Here is a 25021-nt window from a genome sequence, read left to right as displayed (position 1 = left end):
GAACTTGAAAGAGAAATGTTTATAGAAAAGTAATTTTTTAAAGTTGCTAATTTTACGATCTGATTTCAGTACCCTTTAAGTAGTGCTTTAAAATGATGAATTTTTTCCAATTCACTTTGTGAAGTATTTCAAAATACTGAAAATTGTAAGTATTTTGTTTGAGAATTTAAGCTCCTAAAATTTTTAGTTTCCTTGAAAAACTTAGATTCCATTCATTACTCTCCTGAATCTTTCTAAAGTTTGTCATCTTTCTCTTTGTTTTTCTCTCTCTCTCAGCGTCTCTCTTTCCTTCTCCTCTCTCTCTCTCCTCCCCTCCTTTCCACCTCTTTACCTTCCCCACATTATAGTATATCAAGTAAATAGCATTACTCCAAATTATCTCCAAGGAGTAAGTAGTAATAGTATATAGTACAATAGTAGGACTGGGCATGGTGGTGCATGCCTGTGATCCCAGCTACTCAGGAGGCAGAGACAGAGGATGAAGGTTTTTGGCCAATCCAGGCAAAGAAGTTTTAGGAAGACCATATAGTGATTCCAGTATAATTCTCATTTTTCTTTAACAAGTTGTAGGGCTTTGAAATAGCAACTGTGTAATCTTGAGATTTATAATGTTATATTTACTGAAACCATTTCAGTTTCTATAAAAAAGCATTCAGTTGAAGTATTTCAGTGATTATTTTGGAAGCACCCCCTAGCTAATTCTCCAAGTACATTTGTTTTTATGGCTTAACCTATTAGCATTTTTTCCAGCACATGTCAGTATTTCCTGTTGAACATAAATCTGAAGAGAAACACTTAAACTGATTCTTCTTGTAATAATTTCATATTCTTTTAGTCAACCGTTATAAATATTTGATTGTATTGTTCTGCTCTCCTTGTAGTTTTTACGTATAGCACATCTTTTTATGAAATTGAAGTATGTTCTAATGACTATTCTTATTTTTAAGAATTACAAGGATTAATAAGGTGTAGTAATAGGTTATAATATGAGCATTAGCCTACAGAATACAGTTTTATTTAGTGTCATGTTAATCATTACTTTACCAGTAGATGCAGGGAAAAAAATACGTTAACGTAGATGTTGTGCCTCTGTAATAGGGGTCAGTGTATTTTCTGTAAAAAGTAAAAGTCAAAATTACAACAAATTTAGTTTCATAACAAGAAAAACTTTTGAGAAATTAAACTAAACAAAGTTTATTTGAACAAAGGATGATTTAGAAACGGGCAGCCCACACAACTAGAATGAGTTCAGAGAGATCTGCAGTGCCTTGGGAGGCAGAAGGGAGCAGTAAGATCCAGAAACAACTCTGAGCTTGCCTTATTTGTACAGTCATTGAACAGCCTGTGACTAGGTAACACTTAGCTTTTTTGTTGTTACAAAATGTATTCCTATGTTTGGCTTTCTTATGTACTAAGTCTGATTGCAGTATGTTGAGACTGGAGGTAGGGAGGCAGCCTCAGGCCAGTTTTAACAGTCTACATATCTAGGTGGCTTTCTCATTCTGTAAAATAGAATGAATGCTCCCATAAGCTGAGCAGAGGATTTAGGCTGTGTACGTAGAAAAGGTCTGAAGAAAGTAGAAACGTAGAACCTCCTCTTTCAACGTTCCTTTCCTTCTAAGGTAAAAATAAATGGGACTTTCTCATGATACTGGCTCAGGTAAATTTGGCCCCTCTGATTGACTGCTACCAATCTCCTGGCCTTTTTTCTTTTTTGAAAACTGGCCTGTTTCATAGAGAGTTTGATAGCTGATTATGTGGCAGGTAGCATGAAGACTACATTCTGGTTTGGTCTGTTCTGCTTGTGCCCAGAACAAAAAGAGTGACCTCCCATAAACTTTGTTTAACAAAGATAGGCTCCGAGACTAATTGGATGCCTGAAACTCAAAGATGCCCCATGTATGCCTCAATTCTAATATAACCAAATAGGGCTCATTATCTCCTTCCATGCATGTTATCTCCATCAAAGGTATATTTCCTGCCTTCTCTATTTCAAAATTGAACCACTGCTTGCTGCCATCACATGCAGTTTTCAAATACCATCTGTTGTCCTTAAATCTTTAAGTCCATTCTCTTTTATCGTTCCTGCTTCTGGTGTCTTAGTTCAAAAAATAATGACTTGAAATCAACTTATTTTCTGAAACTAGCATTGGAGCCCTTATTTACATTTACCAATCCATTTTCCATCTGTGTTTGTTTAGCTTTACAATGCAAAGGTCATTTATATTCATCTGATAAGAATTTCCCAATGTCTCTGTGTAATGTATAGCTTTTTAATTTAACATAAAAATTATTTCATTTTCAGCCTGCCAGTGCACCTTCTCAAACTCACCTCTCAAAACTTGCCCTTACACACTGTTGCTCCATTTCACTACTTGAACTATGAAACCTCTGTATGTCCTCCCAATGCCTTTAGCATACTATTTTATTAAACTGAAATACCCTCCCCTTTTTTAGTCTAAGGAAATCCACATCATTTTTTAAACGGAAGTTATTTTGAAGTTTTCCTTTAAACACCAGCTTGCTCTCTTCTCTATTTCTACCATAACTACCATATGCTTTTAGTATAAAGAAATGCATAGCCTTGAACAATTGTATTGTATTATATTTGCCTTAGGAGTGGGACACATATTTATCAACTGTGTTTTCTTCAGAGATTAGTACAGTAATAGTACACAGGACAGACTGAAAATACATTTCTTTATTAACTACTGACAGGATGACTTTTTTGTCTGGTCAACTGAGAAACCGTTAAATGCCTACTGTTTATGAATATGTAAACTAGTTGCTAGATGAAGGAAGACTAGAGAGAGGAAGGAACAAAGAAGTAGGAGAACCGCAAATATTAAAATTTCATTTGGAAGAAATTTCTGGTTTTCAAAAATCTTACGGCCCCACGGTGATCACTGGATAAGGATGTGATTATAGATCTCGCTTTAAGTATGGAACCTGCAGTCAAGGTCACCAGGTGTCCATCTCCACAAGGCAGAAGCCTTAGTGCCTGAATCCACATCTTGCAGGCACACCTGTAAATCTTCATTAGAAATTTGACTTGTGGAGCTAATACAGAAGTCTTAAAGCAACAGAGTCTATCATGAGAAGGGGATCGGAAACCAGGGTAAAATTCAGTTAGAGGTGAATCAACATGGGTCATAACACATGTACACGAAAGCGATGCTAGGAATATTTCTGGATAGCTGTCCTTAACTAGCAAAAATACTTTGTCTTCCTTATTATGCTTGTCTCTGTTCTTCACCAAAATTAGTCATACAGGCAGAAAAGGACCTGCCTGGAACTGAGGGAGGAAGGGGGGACAGGGTGGGAGGGGGGGACAGGAGGAAGAAATGACCCAATGTATGCACATGTGAATAAATGAATAATTAAAAAAAAAAAAAAAAAGGAATTTGGCCTTTGCCTAGGCAGTTGCTAGGGGGCTTCAGACAAGCTTCTGTATTCTCCCTTCCCATAACAGGAAGTGTGTTAGGAGTGGGGGAAGAAGGGTAGTTTTTTCACCAGGCACCTCTGCAGGTTTCTTTGCAGATAAAATTTTATCTTTTTATAGGTTACACAACTGTAAAAGAAATTTCAATAACTTAATTTTTGAGTGTTCCAGGTTTTACAGTTCCTACTGTTTTCTCTTCACTTGAAGTATATATCTTGAGCTACTATAATATACTGTCTTCTGCCTCATTTCTTATAATAGCCTCTGTTTGCTACTAAGTGGCTTCTGAATAAAAAGTGCAGTTATATTTCATACTAATTTGAATTAGCAAATTTAAAACAGTGAGAGATGAAAAGTATTATTAACATCTTCCTTTATATTCATAAGTTGAAATAATGAAAACTCCCCCCACCAAATTTTGCTTCTGCTGCTTTAAACAAAAAGTTTGATGTCAGAAAGGCACTTCCATGGCCTAGATTTATGTACACGGAAACTGTTATCTCTTACATCACAGTTATTCTTAAGGAAGAAATCTGCCTGGTGAAGTTTTCAGAAGCCCTTCCCAGAGTGGCTCTCAAGAAGTTTGGATGATTCAGTTCCCCACCGGGGAATCTCTTTTATTTTTGGTACTGATGCAACTAAAAAAGGTACAAGTTACTGACTCCTGTACCAGGAACCATGTTAAGGAGCTACATATTAAATTACGTGTGCTACACCTGTGAGGCAGGTGTTATGAATATTACTTCTGTTTTATAAATAAAAATCTTGTGCTTAGCAAATTTAAGAACTTGTATCCAAGGGATTGTCTTTGGATTTGGAGCTGAAAAAAGATTTGTTTCTCTGTAAGTTCTAAAATTGCTGTTAACCAGTTCTGAATAAAGTATTTGCCCTGCTAGCCTCAATGACTTTAGTTCCATAGGAAGAAGGCAAGTCTTTGCCTCTGGGATCCTGATCTTCCAATGTTGAGTTTGACTGCTTCTTGGTTCCTGGGTTGCTCACCTGTCCTCCATGAGGTAGTTATGGGGCAGGCAGTAAACCTCTCACCTCTACCCTTACTCGGAATTTGAACTGGACCTCTTTCGCCTTTTTCCTTTGCTTGTTTCCTTTGGTGTTGGAGCTTGCTCACATCAATTGAAATTACTGTATAGTTTCCTAAAGGATGCTATGTACACACAACAGTATCTCCAAGTAGTATTTACCTCTCCTTAGGAGTTGTTGATATGACTGTTATTTTTGAATATTCTCTTTACAGATTTGCGTGTCGTCCTTGCTCAGGGGCCATGCTAATCTTTTCTGTATGGTTCCCATTTTAGTCTATGTGCTGTCAGAGTGAGCATGATATCATTAACTATAAAGTGAAAATGGGTGGTTGTGTGTATGTGTGTGTTGAGGGAGGTGGTGTTATTAGGTGTTTGTTTGTTTGTCTGTTTGCGAACCTTTCTCCTCTTTGGGGTTTTAAAGCATAGTAAATCTAATCACAGGGGAAGTTTGGTTCCAGCTCATCTGAGGCATTTCATGTTCTATGATGTAATTTCTCTCCCTAACTCCTTTAATTCAAAAAGGCAGAGAAGCCCCAGAGCAGACAAGAGCCTAAGTATTTTTAGTGTCTTCCAATCTTTGGGAGCAGTTAAGCACCTGGAATGGAGGAAGACAGGTTCATCAGGTATTGGGACTTTCATGTTTCACTCCAGTTACATTTTCTATGTATAAAGGCGTAACCATGATCATAATTTCCTATTAATGAAAAACTTAAATCCCTGCTACATTAGGCACAATCTTTGTGAGATCTTCCTTATTACTTTTCATTAATAATTAATTTTCTGTCACCTCTGCTAAAAGTGAAGTTCTGAAAGGCACTTTCATAGAAGACTGTCAGACGTACAGTAAGCATTCGACTCATTTTCAGTGAATGAATTAAGAGTGAATAATTGGGGCCTTGCTAAAGTAGCTTCTAGATGAATTTAAGGAAAGAAGTGGAGAGCAGTGGGTAGCAGGTGCTCTGGAGGGAGGAGTCTGGAGAGCCTGACTCTGTGTTCAGCTTTGCCCTCAATAGGTGACGTGTAACCTTGGGCAAGTCCCTAAATACCTCGAAAAATCTTTCCCTCTCTGAAGTCTGTGTTCTAATTAAAGTCCTATCCAAGGACTTGATGACATACGCTTTGTCCTCATTTCTGACTAGTTCTGATCGAAGGTTCTTATAGATTCAGTTGATGCAGTTCTAAGATGTGTGCATTTAAACGGTCTAAACCTGATGCCGTTGGTTATAGTTAGCGTATTTCTTCAATGAAATGCTAAGGCCTGTGTTAGATCCTGTTGAATTGGTAACTATTTCAATTTTGGTTTATTTTCTATCAAGTGTCACTTGTTAATTAAAATGATAGCACTTTCTTTTTGTTGTAAATATTCTTCCTGGGGGTTTTTTATAGTCATGTATGTACCTATGTATCTACTTTAAACAACAACTTCACATTGTTCATTCACTAATTAAAGGGCTGTTTTTCTTTGGGGAGGGTTATTGTTATTGGGAGGTTATGCCCAGAAGAGAGGAGTGACAGGACTCACTCTATAGGTCAAAGAAGTCAACTCGGTGATTCCGCCTGCATATGTAGAATCCAAATTACACGTGAGTGGGAACAAGAGGCAAGACAATGTCCCCATTGGGAGTCAGCATTTCCTTATGTTCATTACCACCTGAAATTGCTAAAGACAAGAACAAGTAGAATCCTGCTCTGACAGAGGCCCAAGAGTGTTTGCTCTGAACTTAGGAGGTGAGTTCACTGGGACTCTTGATATTTGCAACTCTCATTTCATGTTTATCCAAGAAGGGCATTCTTAGGGAAAGCTAAACACTTCTGGGCAAAGAAAAAGCAGTCTGTGCTAGTTCATTTTACTAACTCATTTTTCAGCTATTTTGAGGGGAACCCTGTTTCAGATTAATATTTTCCAAATTTATTTGTAAGTTTATAACTGTAAAATATAAAAACTACACTCTGTATCTCAACTCATTCCACACATGCATTCATACATGAATATGTGAGCACACACCCGTATAAAACTGAAATTAATTTTCTTCAGCATAGTGTGTATTCTAACTACAATAGGGCCATCTGATATTTCTGTATTCTATTTCAGTTTTTAAAGAGTTACTCAGTTTCATGACTCTCTAGAAATTTCAGAAAAAACAAGACAACCACTATTATAAATGACTTCAGGATATTCAACAAGAAATTATAGCTTATGACCAGTAGACACTTTATTTACAGAAATCCAAAGATAAAAAATACTGTGCCTGTCCATAAATGGTTGTGGGGTAATGGGGCAGCTAAACGTAAATGCAATGGAATGGAATTGAACCCCTACCTTATACTATATACAAAAATTAACTCAAAATGCTTAGAGGCATCAATGTAAGAGGTAAAACTATTAAAGTCTTAGAAGAAAATATAGACGTAAGTTTTTATCAGCTCTGATTAGGCATTTGTTTCTTAGATAAGAACCTAAACCACAAGCAACAAAAGAAAAATAGACTAATTGGACTTAATTAAAAGCGCGAAGCTTTTGTGATTCAAAGTACTCCATAAAGAAAGTAAAAAAAAAACAACCTGTATCAAATGAGAGATGTGAATTTAGAATACATAAGGAACTCTCGCAACTCAATAATAAACAACCCAGGGCAGAGGGAGTGGCTCATCTGCCTACCAGTAGCACACCTGCCTAGCACGTATGAGGCTGTGAGTTCAAACCCCAGTACTTACAAAAAGAAAGAAAAGGTTTTAAGAAAAAACTAACAACCCAGTTAAAAAGTGGACAAAAGATTAAACAGACATCATAAAATTCAAAATTCTTCAGTGTTCAAGGAAAGAAGCAAGAAAGGGAGCATGAGTCCTTCTTGGGGGATGGGTCTTTGGGTATTTTCAAGGTCCTTTCCAGAAGGAAAGGTGACCTTGGGTGAATTTCCTGTTTTATATAGTGACTCATCACCACAGAATCTCCAAACCTTGGAGGTTGGAGCTGGAAGAGACCTTGATCCAGTTCCTTCACTGAGTAAGGGAAACAAAGTCCCAAGAGGTGTAGTGAACTTCTCAAGACCACGTGTCCAATTTGAAAGAAGCTAGGATTAGGAGAGTTCAAGTCTTAACTCGCTTAAGAATTGTGATTATAAATTTAAGGGAAAAATAGAAGCAGGAGTTAGGATCACAGATTGAGGCCAGCCCAGCAAATAGTTTGAGACCCCATCTCCAAAATAACCAGAACAAAATGAACTGATGGTGGATTCAAGTGATAGAGTGCTTGCTTTGCAAGTGTGAAGTCCTGAGTTCAAACTGAAACCCCAAGTTTCACAAAATACAAGAAAATATGTCCAGAAATTTGACACTTTCCCTTACAAAAAAAAGTGGAGACTAATTTCCTCCTGTTGTATGTGAGCTGGGCTTAGTGACTTTCTTCTAATAAATAGGAATGAAGAAAGTGATAGTGTGACTTCTGAGGTTTGTTTTTAAAAGATGCTTATGGTTTCCCGCTGACTGTCCCTCTCATACTTCTTTTTGTGGGGGAAGCCAAGAAGCCAGTGTGTTACGAAGTTAAGAAGCCTGTGGAGGGGCAGGATGCATGCTTAACGTTCATAAAACCCTTGGTTTGGTCCCTCGCACCAAAACAAAGCCTGTGGAGAGGCCCAAATGGGGAGAAACTAAGGCCTCCTGCCTAACATGAGCAATGGTGTGAGGCCTCCTACTGACAGCAATGTGAACACTCTTGGAAATGGATCATCCAGCCTCAGTTAAGCCTTCAGAGGGTGGCAGCCCAGCCCAAACCTTGACTACAACCTTATGAAAGAGTAAGCATGCTGTTTAGCTTTACCAGGTACTTTTAGATATTTGCAAGTCCATTTTAATCGAATGATCTTATAACTCCTACCACTCATGTAAACCTTACTTCTCTGTCAGTTTTAGGCCTGGTTCTGATCTGAAAACCTGTGGCTGAAAGGGAAAGTTGGTTCACTTCTTAATGATATTTTTTTTCTTGGTGGGGTTTGAACTCAGGGCCTCACACTTGCAAGGCAGGTGCTCTTACCGCTTGAGCCCCTCCACCTTGGCTCACTTCTTTATTCCCTGTTTTGTTCTGTTCCTTTTCCTTGCTCACTAGGCTAAATCTGATGCCTCCATAGGTAGGGGATAGAGTAGAGGAAGGAGGCCAAGTGAGCAGAAGGGTGGTCTTAGTGGACTGGTCTGGCGATAATTTGCCTTTTGGGAATGTACAGTGGTACCGCTGAAATTTGCCTGTACTGACTCATAAGAGCTGATGGCTAAATTACCAGGAATTTTGCAATGGGGTTGTTAAATCCAGCCATCACTAAAAATCAAATTATATATGAACTTATAATTAAATAAACTCAAAGGTAATAAGTACTCGTTACTTTTTAATTATTTGACTATTGTCTCTGTTCTTGTCCTGAGGTTATTTATGTCTAGTGTATCCGCATGGTGAGCATACTCTATGATGGTGTTGTACTGCACATCTTTTTCCAACTCTGTTCAGGATGTCACATTGGCAATCTGAAATTGGCCATACTGGGAGTCAGGAACCATGGAATCATGCTTCAAAACATAGAAACACTACAAATCTGAGTTTTTAAACCATTCAGAGCAACAAATGCAGATCTATGTTTTCATGGAATGTTTCTGCTGGGAAACAGGGATCTTATTTTGTTTATCTGGCTACTTAAAAATTTTCTAAGTATTTCTTTGTTAAGGGTACCATACCCCTCTAGGCAGCCCTACTGGATAGAATTCCTGTTAAGAAACCTAAAATGGCTCCCTTCCTATGGTGTCCATTTCTGGACAATGAGAAATTCATCTTGATTTGTCCTGCTTAGAAGTACAGGTCATCGTTGCCATCAGAGTTCCCTTTCCTTATTTTCTGTCAGAGCAGCAAGCCTCCTGTGGCTCCCAGATCCTCTCACCCCCAACCTCAGGTACCAACTCTGTATCCTTAAACTCAAGGGAATACATACTAAGGTCTTTGAATGCTCTTTTGAGGTATCCACCTCCCCGCTTCCTTGGCCTTAGAAATGGGGGGAGAGCACAGTTCCCAAATCCCTATAAAAATGCTGATAGGCTAGTCATATCACAAGATGACTCTTCCCAAAATTCATACTCGCCTATCTCTACAACCCCTTTCATGGATTCTTCATCTACTCATACAGCCTAGTTATGAATGTTGTGCTGATGGTAAAACTAGATTGGCACACTTGCTTTGTAAGTCTCACATGGATAGTCTAATACCTCCTCTTAGACCATAACTGCCTTTGCTACCTATGTTTTTGTGTGCTTTGTGGCCCAAAGCAAGACACAACAGGAAGAGTCACAAATGACAACCTGTTGCATATATCATGGCCCCAGTCCTTTTTTTTTTTTTTTCCAATTTTTCTCTTTTGGGGCAAGAAGCAATCCAGGCTGTACTTGGACCACGTGGGTGTAGAAAAAGTTCCAGGGACTATCAGGCATAGGCTGGATTATTCTTTTAGGGACTACAAGCAGATAAGCGCTCAGGTGTTGATCCAATGAGAACAGAGCCAAGGTTGTACCGGGTAGTATCAGGAAAAGAGTGTATGGAGATGAGTGAACAAGTTAGGAGCTGAGGAGACAACAGCATGTTGGCAAATGGGAGTGGCTGAAAATGAGTTCCTCATTTCTATACTTTAGTTTTCTGACATGAGCCAGTCAGCTGGCTTATGGCCGGATCAGCTGCTTGAAGGCAAGAGGTAGACATGGACAGTGTTATTTTAAATTGCTCAAGAACCAATCAGATAGGCCTCATACTTTCTTGTCCAATTATGATTCCAATAAAAGATCAAAAAGGAAGTGACACTCAAGCCAGAGTATTTTCAACATAAGTATTGATTCTTCTTTTCTGAAGTCTTCTCTATATGTCTACAGGAAGAACTTGTGCCCTGAGAACTCTGGTTCATGTCCTCAAGCCATCACAATGAATAGGTATCAATCATGCACTGCTTAGAGATGCCTGTTGTATAGATGTTTGGAACTTGTACTCAAATCGCTGCTGCTATCTTGCTCCTCTAACTTGCTCATAAATCCCATGAAGTCTAGGGTCTGATTTTGCATATAATAATACTTAATACCTTAGCTATCTCAGTACTTCTCAAGTTTATGACTTCTACTATAGCATAGGATTTACTCCATAAAATACAGTAAGCTTCTAATTCAAAATAAGTCTTTCATACACAGTACAAACGTTTTGAAAATTGTGAATCTCAATCCATTTAACTATGTCTTGGAAAAAAAACAAATGAACAAATATTTATCAAGCCGATTGTGTGCCCAGCATCCTTGTAAGTATGACAGAGATATGAAGTTATACAGTAGACGTGGGAGAGACTGATTGAGAACACAGGCAATAGCTAGAGTACATATGAAAACAGAACTGTGACCCATAACATGTGCACCAACCAGACCAGAAAGGTAACAACATCTGCAGCAGTCAACCCAAAATGGCCAGAACGTGACCAAAAATTGCCAGTCTCCCTAGTTGTTCCATTTCCAACTTAAAGTAGGGAAAGCCAAATATGCCTCCCTAACCAAACACTTAGCTTTGTAATTTGCCTCTGGCTTACCTCCAGTCAGGGATGAAGGGCATACCCTGATCTTTTTCTTTGTTCCACTATAAAACTTTTGCATTGCCCTGTTTGCCCTTGAGTCACTGCCCAATTCAAGTGATGGTGACTGTCTGTCTTACTATAGCAAGCCCTGACTACAAACCCTGGGGCATTGGTTCCCAGATGCTCCTTGCAAACCCAAAGTACCACATATAAAAATGGTATGCTATTTGCACATAACCCATATATATCTTCCCATATGCTCTGAATTATCTCTAGATAGTACCTAATACAAAGTAAATACTATGTAAGTCATTTTTACACTGCAATTTTTTCCTTGATTATTTTCAGTCTGCAGTTGGTTGCATCCATGGATACAGAACCCATAGAAATAGAGACGGTAAATTCCCTTTGTTCGTTCACATTTGGATTTTCATTTATTCCCATATTTGGAATTTACAGACTTCTTACAGATGAATTAACTTAGAAACGCCAAAGACTCATAGCATAATCCTTTGTAATTTACTAGGGCTTGGATTTAAATTATAATCTTTGAGACCGGTATACTGGAGAGTTAGGTAGTGCCAGCCCTGTACATACACTTGAACTTTTGTGTTTATATTCACATGGTGGCATATGTACTTTGGGGGAGACTTAGAGTCTTTATCCTTTATGACTTTTGTAGAATAGCTACCAAACTAGTAAATAAATCCTCAGTTTAGGATGTTCAGGAAATTATATCATGCTCTAAACTTGAGTCTCTTTCCTTATCTTGAAATTAGAAAAATCTTATGAGAAATGAAATTAAGTGAGTCACATTTAAATTTTATAGGTATTGCAAGTGATTAAATAGATGAGGCAAAATACACATATGTAAATAACATTTATTCCCTTATTTATGAGGAAAAACGTAGAAGCATATAGCTATTGAAATCTTGAGGGGGAAACAGCTTAAAACCTGAGAAGTAGACAGAATAGCTGTTTTTTCTTATAAGAAAATATATTTCAGAGAATCTTATCAATTGTAACCAACAGAGATTGAAAAAATATGGAGTGGTGACAGTTAGATAAAGCCCCTTGGTCCCACCTCCCCCTGGCATCCATGTTTTCCCTGGCTGGAATGACTGGCATTCTGCATATTCCTTTTAGTCAAGCTGCCTAGAGTCCTTGTAGTCCTGAGAAGGGAAAATCTGTGGCCTTGATTTCATTCGTAAATATGTTTAAGTGTTTTCATTTGCAGTAGCAGTCACATAGTGCACATACTGTCTGTGCCTTCCATGAAATATAATCCTGACCATGTTACTAGATAAATTATATCTTAATACTCCTTGGATTTTAGAACGATACATAATTCAGTTACAAAGACTACATCTGGTAATATAGGGAGAAGTTTGATATATCATCATTGGGTACTTATACTACTTAACCTGACTTTCTTACAACAGTGTAGAAAATTGTGATCTTAAATATAAGTTGTGTATTTACTTCTTTTGGCAGCCCTGTTAGAAAGAGTGAGATAGATTAAATGACCTTTCTTTGCTTCCTTTTTTAGATGAGTCTTCATATATCTCTCTTCCTCCTCCTTATTCTAAGGCTGATCTTACTTCATTTCCCTGAGAAAATACAAGCAATTAAAACAGAACTTTCTCACTCCAAGTTCATTAATTCACCAGTCTATGAATCTAGAACTAACCGTTTTACCTTCCTTTTACTAGAATTGAAGAGCAAACTAAGTTTTCTCTTACCAAAGATCAATCCTGCCATTTCATACAAATTGCAACTTCTCTCACTGTTTAAAGATTAGTCTCATGCCATTATCTTTATTCTTTGAAATCACTAATGCCTTCTTTTCTCTAGATCTTTCCCCTCAGCATTCAGATGTAGTAAAAATGATGTAAAACAACTTTCTTCAACTCCATTTTTTCCCAACCACCACATCATTTTTCCCTTTCCAGAATAAAAATCCTCATGAAGGATGTATTCTTCTCCCATTTTTTCCCCTTCTGTCTTGATCCCACTTCCATGGGTTGTACATAATTCTACTCACCTACACCCACTGGCAATTTCACCAGTGACGTCTATTCGCCTAGTTAGTAAGTTACTGACCTCAGCACACAACTGATAGTTCTCTACTCTTTGAATACCTTTTTTAATCAAGCACCACTTTCTTGGACTTTTGCCCAGACCATACTTTGCATTTTCCTCCGGTTATTTTGTTGCCACTCTCCTCATTTTGCCAGTAACTTTGCATGATTCAGAACTCAGTCTTCTATCTTCTTTTTCCTTGTTGATTCTGTAGGTCCAATTGTTGTATATCATGTCTTTAAAACACACCCTGTTCCACGGCTTTGAAATATATTAAGAGACTGAGACTTCTAAATTTTTATCAGCCATTCTGATCTCTCTGCTAAACCCTAGACTCAGATTCAACTGTATGTTCAATATCTCCCTTTGAGTATTTAACAGAAATGCCAAATTCTGTAGGTTCCCAAATGGTCTCTTTATTATCTCCCATAACCATGTTCTTTCTTCAGTATTCCCTGTGTTGGTCAATATCACCTTCTTTCATACAATTTTTCATGCCAAACCACCGGAGTCATCCTTGACACCACTATTTCCCTCAAACTCTTTTGTTTCTACTCTTAAATTCATTCTGAATTGGACTAGATTATCTAAAGAGCAGCCTCATCCACATACTTAATGCTTTTCCTTATCTTCATAGAATTTGTCCCTGCTAAACAGTATGAAGTAATGCTTGCTTACTTTGCTTATTGTCTGCATTGCCAACTAAAAATGTAAGCTGTATGGAAGCAGAAATTTTGTTAGTTTTGTAAACTGCTTTTGTCTGTAACTTCTAGAGGCGAGCCTGACAGCCACTACTCAAGCTCTATAAATAGTTGTTGAATAAATAAATGAATATGTAAATGAGGTGGCAGTATTTTTTTTTTTTGAAGCCAAATTAAATGTGCCTTCTCTAAGGACCAATATTTTGAACATGAACTATCTTATGAGTAGGGTTACTTAGAAACAATTTTCAATTAAGTCAAAATATCTGTGTCATTTTACACTCAGATATTACCAAGTATAATAGCTCATAGGTGAATATGTATGAGTTGGGGAAATGTGTTCCTATAAGTAAAGGAGCTCCGGCTGACAACAAAAAGGTGCCTGGGAGATTCTATAGTAGCCATTGACCGTCACTCTGTAACTAAAATGAATCAGCCATTCCTGGAGTTTCTGCTAATTGAAATACTCATTCAGTAACCTAAAATTTCAGTGAATTATTCTCTGAAATTTACTTGTTATGAATTAAATTTATTTAATCATTTTCCTAATTATAATCCGAGTATATTATTTCATTATACTCATTGAAAGATATACTTTTTAAAATTAGAATATCGGAGAAATACCCCTAAAATCATTGGCAAGTTCGTATTGAAATATTCATCCAAGCTTCATTCATTTATTGAATGCTTAACCAGATGTCAAGGGAAGCCTTCAGATAATAAATGACATAGCTTCTTGGTCTGCCGAGCCATCTGTCTAAGAAATAGGGAAATTGTGCTGCTAATTAGTAAAATAAGATGTCTTTACTTTCATTTTCATGGCATGATATTATTGATTTTTGTTCTTATAAAAATGAGTTTTCAATCTTCTTCCTGAGAATGCATTTCATTGTTTTTCAATTATAACATTTAAAATTGGAATATCCCTTAAAACAATGAACCAGTATTTCACTAGGAAGGTGTAAATAGAAAACTGATTAAATTGGTTATGGTTATGGCAGATTCAGGTTTTTCCATAGTTTACTAGAGTGAGTTTTTCAATATCAAAGTAAGATTGTGAAATACTTTTAAGCACTGGGCAGTTTTGCCAGTATTGAACTCATCACCTTCCCTTAAAACTGACTTGGCTTTCTTTCCTTCCTGTTTATTTTAATGGCATCATCATTCTCCCCAAAACCTAAATCTGAAATTCATGTGAATTTTTAGTCACTATTATTAAATCAAATTATGACAGATTATGAATCATTTGACTTTCTCTTTCCTGGTGGTCTGCTTCTTTGAGTCTTTGCAAGTTAATGGAATGTATATTTTTCATTGCAATAATTATCCAATTCATTGTAAAACCCAGCTACAAAAATCAATTAATTTTGTCAAATAAGCATTTTGCACTTTGAACAGTCTCAGGGGAATCTTAGAACTTCTTCACAGTCCAGCGTCTCTCCAAAGAATGTTACGGTTTTCTTAAGCTTACTGACTCCTAGCTAGCTAAGAAAGATTGTCTAAATGTGCACTTCATAGAAAGCTTTGCAGCAAAGGAACTTTCAAAAGTTGTTCATTCTGAGTGAGAGGCACTGACACTGAAGGTTCCTTTCATTATCAGGTGAAGACATTAAGCACTGTCATTAGTGTCATTGTATATTTGTTAACCTGATAACATAACCTTCCGAGACTGTTCTCTAAGTGAGAAATTTATGATCTCACAGGTTCAAAAGTGCCAAGGTCACCTGCAAAATGACAAAGCTAGGAGCATAGAAGAGAGGCATAGTGAACCTCTGGATGAGGGATTGGCAAGGGGAAGTTTAATATAGTCTCATGATAGATTGAAAAATGCAGGGTGGAAGCCAACTGCCTAACTTGGCCCAGATGCAGTCAGATGACAAGGTTGCATTAAGCATAAAGGCTGTACAATTCTACTGGTGCTTCTAAGAGAGTTTGTTTTTGTGGAAGTGGTCTTATAATGCTTTTTTCTGTAGTGGGCTTTGAACACATTGCCTCCTGTTTGCCATGCAGGTGATCTAGCCATGCTTCCAGACCTATCTCAACAGTTTTGAGGTTTCTTTGTTGGTTTATACTCACCCGGACAGTCCAAGATAGTCTCTTGCATCCATTGGTAAGAAAATGTTGGGCTAGACCTATGATCTCATTGAGGCCATTTGTTTGTTTCTTTGTTGTTGTTTGCATTGCTGTTTTTGTTGATTTCATTAAGCCAAAATGCTTTGTGTCTTCTTGAAGGTAGAAGTTTCTTACAGAATCCAATAGCTTGGTTGAGGTACTTTTTGGAGGGATAAGAGTTTCATTGGGAAACTAGAATTCATTGGGATGCATTCTAGACATGGTGTTTTAAGTTTGTGAGGGACGATTCAAAACCATCTCCACTGGAGAGCTCTTCTACCTGATGGAAACATGAGGAACATGATATCCCTACTCCCACCGAAATGATAAGGACCACTAAATAACAGTGCTTTGAAACTTTAGGTTTATTTAATTACAATAGTCAGTGTGTTTGCATTTGTTTTGACTTAGCTTGCAATATTCAACATTAGTTGAATTTTTACCACATTTAGAAAAATTTCTGGATACTAAGTCATTTGCTAGATTCCCTTCATGATTTAAATTTTTAATTTGTTAGAATTCAGAGAATGTTTCTGAAGAACCATTCTGTGTAAGAGTTTCATGAACCATTTTTACTTATTCAGAGATTTTGTATTGATTGATGACTGGGCTCTTAGCTTTTTCCTAGATGTTAACAATGTAGCAAGAGATGTAGATAAATAATGAGAAATATATACATATACGTATATAATATATAATACTTTGAGGTGATAAAAGGCAAAAAATGGTAAAGATGTGTAAACAGTGCAGGGACTTGAAAATTTTTGAAGACCCAGTGGTAAGAGAAGTCCTTACCAGAAAAATGATATCTGATTAGTGACCTGAATGATGTGTGCAATCAACCAGTCTGATACCTCCTTCTTCTGGGTGAAACCAGAAGGAGGGACCTCGAAGGTGGCACCTTGTTTTACTTGTTCAAAAAACCATAAGGAGAACAGTGTTTCTGGAGTGAGATGAACAAGGGTAAGAGTAATGAGAACATGAAGCAAGTTAAGCTAAAGTTATAATGAGAATACCCCTTAGAGAGCTACAGATCTTTACACAGGCTTTGGCTTTTATCCCAATTGGAGTGAGAGCCCATAGAGGGACTGAGGGGAGGACTGGCCTGATCTGCCCTATGATGTAATGGCATAATTATGGCTATTGTGGTGGGAGACACTAACAAGGAGCAGAGCACAAATGGAAGTAAGGATGTCAGTTAGAAGATCATTAGACTAATCTACGTGAGATGATGGCAGTGTGAAACATGGTATGGTAGCAGTAGTTAGTAAGAAGTTGTAGTATTCCTGTTATGTTTGACATCAGAGTCAAAGGGATTTATTGGTATGTTGAATGGGGTTCATGAAAAAAAAGAGGATTGAGGATTTCCAATATTCCTCTTCTCTAATTAGCAGAAAAACTTCTCTGAACATATTTGTACAGCCAGAGTCAACACCAGGTTTTATATGGGATGTGTTATTATAATTAAATATAATAATTAAAATCTGGGCAACTTATTCATGTTTATATATAAAGTCATCAGCAAAGCTGCACTATTCAAAAACATGGAATTGAACAAGTTTCTTTTACATCTACATTCTTCCCTTCCTGATTCTAAGGAAGGAATGTGGTAGGAAGTGATTCATAATGTAGAGACTAAGAGAATGTGTGATGGCTTGGCTCTTTGAGTCGCTCAAGGAGCCAATAAAGCCAAGGTCACAGGTTGCACACCTTCTATGAGTTTGAGCTCTGTATGTTCTACCCTAGAGAATCTATTTCTAACCTTATACATTCACTTCAAAAAAGCATGCCCTTGCTCACAGGGGAAACCTGGAAATCCATATGGAGATGGTCAGTTGAGATCCATCATCATTGCAAGAAAAACAACTCACCGCACCTCCTTTACTTATCACCAATGAAAGTAAATAGCATTATATCACCTTTAGACAACACATTATGACTAAGGGAATAAGGAAGACAAGTGTTCAGTGAAACATATTTTCCCCAAGAATAAGCTAAATTACCTAGTGAAACAACTGTATGATTTATTACAAAGGATTTGGGGCAAGAAATTGTTTTTTAATTTAAAAGTAAAGGAATAGCATTTAATGACTCATAGACTGTGACAAAAACAAAAGTGATTCTCCCATTTAACTCATGTTTCTGTCTCTGTCTTCTATTCCAGAACCTACCAACAGGTCCCCTATGCTGTTAGTTGGAAGTTCTGAAACAATTGAAATTTTCTATCTTAATGGAAGTCAAATGCCAACTCCAGACTCAGTCAACAGAAATGAAATTCAGACTCTGGATTTTATTCACAATGAAGAAGTGATTTTTTTGGACTGAATCAAGAGATTCTTCAAATCAATTCAAATATATCCAGATAACAAAAACAGGAAGTTGAACAGATGAACGGACATTCAATATTCTTCAGTCGATTCAATATTTCAATGCAATACTATGTGTCGCCATTTAGGAATTTTGTTTACAGACCAGTAGGCAGGATTCTAAGATTTCTAGCATTGTTTATTAATGTTCAAAAGCTACATGTAAAAATATGAATGCACTTAAAAAACTATATTCACTACATTTTGTATATGCACACACATACATATTCAGTAAATTTATTTACGTAAGCAGAATATTGCAGCGTTAATTAGAATTCTTTCTTTAATGCTTATTGCAGTGGCACCTATCTCGGAATTGTGACTTTTTCTTAATAGTCGCTCACAACATGATAGTGCTGGTGGGATTCAGAAAAGAAAAAGAAAACAAAAAACAGTTGATAATTATAAGTTCATTGCTTATAGTATTGGCTTGAAATATCTTGAAAGTGGTTAAGTTTATGCTAATTGGTAGTAATTGTGTTTTGACTTTTTAAAAACAATTCAGAGTTTTTATATGTCATTTTCCAATTGAGTGGTTTATGAGTTGTGAATGATTTATGATTAACTTTGATTGTTTATGTCAGAAATTTGACAGACTAACAAGTCCTTCTCTTCCTGCATATTAACAAAAACAGCAATCTCATCGCTATGCACACACACACACACACCTCGTGCCCATTCTTCTCTTTTTCTCTTCCCACTTCCACACTAATGTATAAAACCTTATTTGAGCATGACTGGAGATATATGCTTGAGAATTTTAATCTCTGTTGACTTATTCACTGATTAACAGAAAAAACTTGTTCTTACATCTATTGTAAACAACAATCCATAGAGAAATTATGAAAATAGGTATAATCAAAAGGAAAAACAGAATGCTGTGAGGGAATAAATGTAACTTGCAGACATAGAATGGTAATTTGAAATTAATCATAGTATTTTATTAAAATTTTAGCTATCTAGTTAAAGTGATGTTCCCGAACCTTATTAACCATAAGAAAATAATGCCGTATAATATTTGATCATTGTGATTAAGTAAATCAGCAAAAACTAAAAAAGTAGAAGATAAAAGTATGAGCTTCATATATTTGACTTAGCAGGAAAGAAAAGTTTAAAAACAACACCCAACATTTTGAAGATTACAATGAAAAAATTGAGCTTGGAGCAAGTGGCTCACGCCTATGATCCTAGCAACTCAGGAGGCAGAGATCAGGAGGACTGCAGTTTGAAGCCAGTCCAGGAGAATAGTTCTCAAGACCCAATCTCAACAAAAATGTGCTGGTGGAGGAGTGGCTCAAGATGTAGGCCCTGTGTTCAAGCCCCAGTACCAAAAAATTTTTTTGATAAGGTCATCTATTGTGAAAATGAACCAAACATCCTAATGACACGTGTGGATACTGGCTACATCTAGCATGCTATGGAGGAATGCTCATTCACAATAGGAGGTAAAAAGTAGCTGCAGCAAAAGTAATGCTGCCTTGTGATGTATTTCAGACATTGGCTTAGCCAGCAGTTGGATATTGTTTAAACACAAGACACTAGTCCTTCACCACATTGGTGATTACCTTCACTAATTCAAATGCATTTGTTCCCAGCATATGGAATACTGAGTGGTCAAATAGCTAGACTGTATCCTAGACAGGTATGGTTATTTCCAAGCTTAATTAAGGATTGTCTCCTCTCAACTTACGATAGTAATGTCTTCTTTGATATGCACTTTAAACAAATACACAAAAAACATGATTTGGTAAATCCAGGGAAAAGCAAGCAATTGCCCATTTGGATATTTGCTGAAAACAGTCTGTAGTTCAGATCTCAATTCTTACAAAATCTAGAAAAATGGATTGGTTTTTGTTAAGCAACTCACTGAAATGCTGAATAGAATACTCATTTTTGAACCAAATAAATAAATGTACTGAAAATATTTTAATTAGAATTAATATTTTTTCATGAAGTCAAGTTCAGTCCATGCGATTTTGCAGTCATTTTAGAAAAAGTGCTTAAAAATGTGGAATTAATTTAAATCATGGGTGTGGGACAGGGGTGTAGGCAGGACTAAACTGCTGTCATGCTGATAAGCCATGTGCTTTCTCAGCGTGTCACAGCTGCCATTAGGTATGATGGACTCCACATTTACATAACAATTTGTCAGTTAATGAAGTGTGAATGTTCTTTGCATGTATTTACATAAAATCTCTGTCACAACATGTAAGAAAACATAATGAGCTGATGGAAGTCTGCTTGAAGATCTTTCACTTTCCACTGTTCCAGGGATTACAGCTGCAGTTTGAACCCCAGTATTTGTTAGGTGCTTTTCTCTGAACTCACCTGAAAAGGACTATTTCAAAGCATTACTTCAAGAAAATCATCCATGACAGATAAAACTGGCTTGCATTTATTTCCATAAAAAACCAGTAAAGCTTTCTTTACAATACCAACAGGTTATTGCAGATCTCATCTCTGTGTATACTCACTACTTCTCGGTGGAGGGAGCAAAGAGCTTGGCCCTTCCTGTTGTTTTATAGTAGATAAATGTTTAACTTAAAACTTAGATGTAGTAGGTGAAGCTCCTTGAATGGATAAAGTGAAGACACAGAAGGAAATCTAAACCCTGTGTTGTTGCTGCTGCTGTTCTTTTATTCTAAAAAGACAACTCTACCCCAAAAGTGATGCTGAGATTTTGTTGAATGTGCTAAATGACTACTTGCAATAGAGAAATATTATTCCCCCTCTACTGACAGAAAATTGAGACTCTTGGAAGTTAGGTCATAACAAACAGGTATTGGCTATCAGTTTGGGTTTGGATCAGACTTCACTGATTTTTTTCTAAATGCCACTTTGAGTCTCATATTTTTCATGTTAGCAAACCATTAATATTCATAACAGAGGCTCAGACAGGCTCTCTCGATAGGGATCTTGGAAAGGTGATGGAAGAGGTGTGTTATGGAAGGCTATGTTATTTGAAAAGGTCCACCAAATGAATCTTCCATGGCCCTCTTAAGAGCCTTCACCCTTGGGAATCATTCCTCAGCAATATTGTGGAAGAATGAAGTCAAGTGAATGATGATATGTTAAAAATTATATTGACCAAGGGACAGTGAAGAAAATGATAGAGACTATATTTCTTTTTTTTTTATTCATGTATTCACATGTGCATACATTCTTTGGGTCATTTCTCCTTCCTGCCCCCCTTCCCCGCTGAGACTATATTTCTTACTGAATTTTAGTCTTTGTTTTGAAGATGGCTTGTGTTTATTATTTAGCATTTTATATATTCAGAAAGTTACATACTTTGAAGAAAGTTTTGGAATTAAGTGTTTTATAAGCAAAATTGATTTTTTCAATAAAATTTTCACACAAAACATATTGTAATAGCAAATAGTTTCCTTAGAGAGTATGTGGTAGACACATAGATACCACAAATCAACAAAAATGGTAAGATTTGCAAGAGTGGCGATTTCCCTCTGATTCCTCAGGACAAAGTGCACAGTGATAGATAGATAAGAATGTTATTCGGGGTTAATTTTTATTAAAGACAATGATTAGGAATCATATTTTCCTCTCCCAGCTAGACCATAGGTACTTTCATTCTATTGCTCTGTGTGAGTCTTCAATATTCTGAAAATTCTAAACATCACTTTGAAAAGTCTAGTATCAAGCTGGTGTTGATCCATTCATGGCCCAACTCAGTTCTAGTCCAGTAGAATACCCCTAGCTAGAAAGAGGATTGCTTATTCTTCAGGGCTTCATTAATTCCTGAATGAACCCAATACACTAACTTATCTGCTCTTCTTATTCTGTTTCTATGCCAAACTTACCTCATTTTCCATTTGAATTAAATTAATTGATATTTATTAATTGATAATTAATATTGAATTAAATCCATTATGGATAACTTTTTTAATTCTTTAAAGTTTACTTCTGCCTTCTATTGTTCATCTTTTTCTTGAGGACATAACTCTAATAACATTATATTAGGAGTGATATTTACTTACTACATATATTGTATGTTTGCAGTTCTGTATAGTACCTCATTATAATCATAAAAAACATACAATATGGATACTATTTATAATTGCCAGTTTCTAAAGAAAAATGAGCTTAAAGAGGTGTAATCTATTTTCAAATTAATAAAGTTTTTTCCCTTGATTTCAGCAGATGCTTATTAACAACATTTCTTCTTCTCAACTATCTTACTTGCATAATCCTAAATTTCATAGGCTTCAATGCTTCATAAACTTTCTCCTGAAATATGGCTGGACAAATATAACAGGGCTGTGTCCTTATTGTAAATGTAAGCACAGTTGTAGGAAAAAATGTCCCTGGGGCTGCTAATCCCAAATAGTAGCCGCTATTGTATCAAGTGTGTTGATTCTGCACTTTAGAACTTCATAACAATTGAGATAACCCAGTGACATATAATGGTAGAGAGATCACCCCACAAACTTGGCATACTGTATTCATAAGGCATTTGCTTACAGATTGACATTTTACGTGATTTCCTCTACAATGATCTTTCTCCACATGACTGGCAAAAGCCATTTCACATTGTTTTAATTTGCTTGTACATGGTTACCAGTGAAATTGTTTACTCTGATGTGGACTGTCCACTTCAATCTTTAAAATTCTGCTGAAGCTGGAGGCATGGCTCAAATGGTAGAGCACCTGCCTAGCAAGTGGAAAGCCCTGAGTTCAAACCCCAGTACTGCAAAAAAATAAATAAAAAAAGGAATTTTTAAAAAAAAAAAAAATTCTGCTGAAATGATCATAATATTCCATTACATAAAATCAAAAAAATTAATAGCTTCCAGTTTCTCTTAAGATACAATGCACCATCATCATCTGGATTCGCTACAGGCAGCTGACCTCTCTTGCCTTTTATTCTGCAAGCAAGTCTCATGTTCCACCAGGAAGTAGTACTCACACTTCCTCCAGTGCACTTTGTTCTCTCATTTCAGTTTTTGAGATACCGTGTTCTTCCCAAAACTTTTCCCTTGAGTTCAGCAGCCTTGAACCTAGGAATATATACTTTTAATTCCACACCAGAGAAAGCATGTTCAACAATTCATTATTGTTCCCAGCATTGTGTTAGAAAATATTCAGAAGTTAGTCAGCTTCTAGCTAAGGAGAGCTGGAGATATACTGATGCTCAGATCCTTCCTTTTTAAATTAGGGAAAATTTTCAAAAAATTTTTTCTTTTTAATTGATCGTTCTGACCTTTCCCTGCCCCCACCCAAAAAAAGGTGGGTTATTTTTGTTTGATATTTTAGCTGTTTAGAATGCAGAATTTTTTATTAGTAAATCTTGTGGAGAAGCAAATTTTGCACAAGAATCCTGGCTGCAGTAACTGTTTTTATGTTATTCCTTGCCATAGTGCATCCTGTATGAGGATATTACAACTCTACTTCGAAACGTACCTTTCTTAACTGCTGTTCTATAAGCAAACACATGTTCTATTAAGCTCTAAAGTTCTTAAAAGCTCCCCCACTTCTATTTAGCTCATTTATGTGGAAATATTAAAAAGCGGGTTTTTTTCTGTGACATGACTTGGTGTTTGGGGGAAAGAGGTCTGTGAAAAAAACTAATAAAATACATTTTTTTGGCTGGTATCTGGAATTTTAAGTGAGAGGACACAATCCAAACAATCCATTGAAAGTCTAAAATAGATAATATTACCAAAGTTGATGGTCTGAAAAACACATTTCCTAAGAATTTTCAGAATCCTTTTCTTAATAATTTACTCACTTGTAATGGTGTAGGTAGACATTAGCATTAAATTTTTAATGCTAATGTTAATTTAATTAGCATTAAATTTCTTAATTTTTACAATAATATTTAATGAATTTATACAGTGAAGTAAATAACTCCTTTGGATTTGCAATCAGTACATCACCATAAAAGACATTCCCAAATGCCTAAACAAGAAAACAAAAACGGAAACAGGAGAATCTCTTACCACTCTGTTGTTCTATAAATTTGTATTTATTGTTAGCTCAGCTGTATTTTTGTCAAGTTGTAAAGACTTGACAAAAATGGGAACTTATATTCATTTTTTCTATACATTTGTTAAAATGTTTTGTGTATGTACTAGACACATATATACTCCCATCCAAATTGCGCTTGATCCTGTAGAAAACGTTTACATCACTGTTTTCAAAGTTAGGTTTATTTAATTTTTTGTCTAGATTCACCTATCTGCTTCTTTTGTTAGATTTTACAAACCTGAGTGGGAAATTCTTGACATTCCCACACTGTGCCATATAGACATCATAATATTGTGCAGGTTTGTTTTACCTACAAATCAGAAACTTTGATAGTATGATGCTCTTGTCAACATGAGTAAATTATAAAATATACTTGAAATCAGTGTTTCCTTTGGGGAACTGGTGTTTTTTACTTGATATACATTATTTTGATGAAACAAATAAGGAATTTGGGAAAGAGGAATAAAAAATCATTTGGTGACAAGTACCGTAGTAAGAATAATTTCTGGTTTAAATTTTATTTGCTAATCTTTTCAGTTTAAATATAATTGTTAAATAAAAAATGTAACTTTTCAGATTCTTTCTACCAGGCAAATGCTTACAAATTAACATGCAATTTCAGTGCACAAATCTGATCGAAATGCATAAATTAATCATAGGTACATTCTTCTGGAGGTATATTATCCATAGTAGGCACAAGATACTTGTGTTATTTAAA

The 25021-nt window shown here is 36.2% G+C and overlaps 1 long non-coding RNA gene and 1 other non-coding gene across 2 annotated transcripts in view; one reads left to right on the top strand and one right to left on the bottom strand.

Annotated features, from left to right (window-relative positions):
• LOC109681096 (uncharacterized) overlaps window positions 1-22472 on the top strand; it is a 30287-nt gene extending 7815 nt beyond the window's left edge. The window contains exons 5-7 of the long non-coding RNA XR_012447199.1: window positions 3957-11454; window positions 15814-15950; window positions 18117-22472. This is a non-coding gene — a long non-coding RNA (uncharacterized lncRNA). The remainder of the gene's footprint in view (window positions 1-3956; window positions 11455-15813; window positions 15951-18116) is intronic.
• On the bottom strand, window positions 4670-4779 carry LOC141422839 (U6 spliceosomal RNA). Its single transcript, XR_012447559.1, has one exon. It is a non-coding gene; the product is annotated as a U6 spliceosomal RNA (small nuclear RNA).
• Window positions 22473-25021: the final 2549 nt, after the last annotated feature.

Source organism: Castor canadensis, chromosome 4, assembly GCF_047511655.1.
Source record: "Castor canadensis chromosome 4, mCasCan1.hap1v2, whole genome shotgun sequence".
Classification (NCBI taxonomy): Eukaryota; Metazoa; Chordata; class Mammalia; order Rodentia; family Castoridae; genus Castor; species Castor canadensis.
This window is presented reverse-complemented; position numbering and strand designations above follow the sequence as displayed.